Genomic DNA, 2,500 nt, shown 5'->3' with positions numbered 1-2,500 from the left:
TATATAAACATGCTCACATCCCGCTGCTACAAATAGCCACTTGTTTCAATCAAACAACAGATATCATCAGGCAGCGACTTGACTATTCAAAAGTTCAATGAATAATCTATATTCATTGAACTTTTGAATAGTCAAGTCGCTGCCTGATGATATCTGTTGTTTGATTGAAACAAGTGGCTATTTGTAGCAGCGGGATGTGAGCATGTTTATATAACAATAAACAAGTATTATATATATATATATATATATATATATATATATGAAATTTATTTATACAAACAACATTGATGGCTACATATGTGCATGTGTATAAATAAATTTCATATACCTGCTCTGTTTACTCATTGAGCACTCTTTGGTAGACACATGTTGTTTCATTGGATGTACTTCTAGGAAACTAAACTCTACTGGCTATATATATATATATTAGCCCACACGCAAAATAACAGGACACAAAATGTTTTAAATAATAATAATAATAGAATTATAATAACAAAGAATTTCGCTGGCGAGGACTACTGTTGACCCTAACCAATTATACAGTCCTTTTGAAATTTTCATCTCTATTTTTTTCGTTATGTACTGAATATTCGTTAATGAAACCTATATGAAATATGTTCCTTATTTAATTTTAAAGATTTTCTATTCAGAAAGAAGTTTTAAAAAATTTAATCTAAAACAGTTATTTTAAAGTTTTTGTTTAAAAAATTCAGATTTTCTCATTATTCAGACCTGTATTACAAAGAGGAAATTGCAAAAAATGAGTTGTGGTGTGAGGAGAAATACAAACTGAAACAGAGAGAATATTCAGACCTGTAATAATACTAAGAGGGGGTAGCAAAAATGAGTTGTGGTGTAAGGAGAAATATAAACTGAAATAGAGAGAAGGAGAGTTTTAAAATATAATCTTAAAAAGATAAGATACAAGTTAGAAAAGCATTTCATCCAAGGCATGAAAATTGTTAAACAAAATGTTTTTACTATAGGCTTTAAAAATAAAGGTACAAGATTCAATTTGAAATTTATTTATCTTCAAAGCGCACTTTTATAAATTTTACAAAGTAAGGTATAAAAATTTAATTTAAATTGAATAAAAAAATTACCTTGGATTTATTTTATGTAATGTACATTTTGTTGCAATTTAAAAAACATTATCTTTCATCTAGCAATTAATGATATAGATATAAAATTTTCAATGATCTTTTTAAAAAAGTGCAAATATTGGTTGTGTGGATAGCTGGGTGACTTCAGAAGAATGTATGGCAAAGAGAATGACTCCCCAGAGGAATAAATGGAGAAAAAATTGTGGAAGTGTGATTGAAATTCTGAAAGAAGAGTCAGGAGCAAAATGGGAATCCGACAGAGAAGATCTCCTGTTACCGGCCCCAGCAATGGGTTAGTGGAGAAACCATAAGAAAGGGAGAAGCGTGAAGGTATGGCAACTGTTCAGAGAAAGGCAAAACCTCACCTGTAGTGCAAAGATTTCTGGGGCGGTGCTGAAGGCTCTGATCAATACTAGAACATCGTTTTCTCTGATTAGCTCCAAAGCATACTGATAGCTGGGTGTTAGGTGGTGTTTGAAACCCATGGATCTGAAACTGACCCAGGTCGATAGGTCATGGTTGAAGCTCCAAGGAGTGGTCAGCCTTCTGTATAGACTCTGAAAAACGAGTGGAAGATTGAGGACATGTGGCACCTGACCTATACATAGATTTGATTTAGGGAGATTGGCTGAGTGCTAATTAAACTACTATTAGCATCAGTCCAGCTACATTATTGTTGGATGGGGAGGAGATTCTACTGGGAGAATAGATCCTGAAAACCTTTACCATAGTAACCCAAGAAAATGTAAAAATCCTACCAAGGACAATGGTAATGGGCCAGGGAAAAATCGAAAAGAAGAAAAAAGGAGAAAGAGAGTGATACCAAGTTACCCCAGTAGGTGAGCAGGGGTGATGGTGAGCAAGGTAGTGATCAGTGAGGCAGAAATGAGTGACTTTATTGTTGACCATCCGTCTCAGGCAGGGAAGTAAGGTGGGGTGTACCCACCCTATAAGAGAAGTCCAACCGTTAAGGAATTGGGAGGAGATAGAAGATGAAACAGAGGAAAAGGGAACGGGGTTGAATGCAGAGGAAATATCAGTACCATTCTGATATAAGTGAGAATTAATGGGATTGCTAAGGAATAATTTGGATGTGATAGTGAACAGCTATAAAGACCAGCACTGTAAAGATGAGGATCGATTCGGGAGATGAGCCTTGCATAAAATTGAAGCCTTATCGCACACTGATGCATGAGAGGAAGCTACTCGAGGATGCGGTGAGGGAGATGTTAGAAGTGGGAATAATTGGAATGTGGAATTCACCTTGGAGTTTTCCTATGGTGATAGTAGAGAAGAAAGATGGAGGACACCAGTTCTGAGTGGATTTCTGGAGGCTGAATGCTATTACTAATGCACTGACAGTATCCCTGTCACTAATTAACGATATACTAGACTTG

The sequence above is a fragment of the Euprymna scolopes genome, chromosome 2, assembly GCF_053919585.1.
Source record: "Euprymna scolopes isolate OS-2025 chromosome 2, ASM5391958v1, whole genome shotgun sequence".
Classification (NCBI taxonomy): Eukaryota; Metazoa; Mollusca; class Cephalopoda; order Sepiida; family Sepiolidae; genus Euprymna; species Euprymna scolopes.
Note: the sequence above shows the minus strand (reverse complement) of the source record.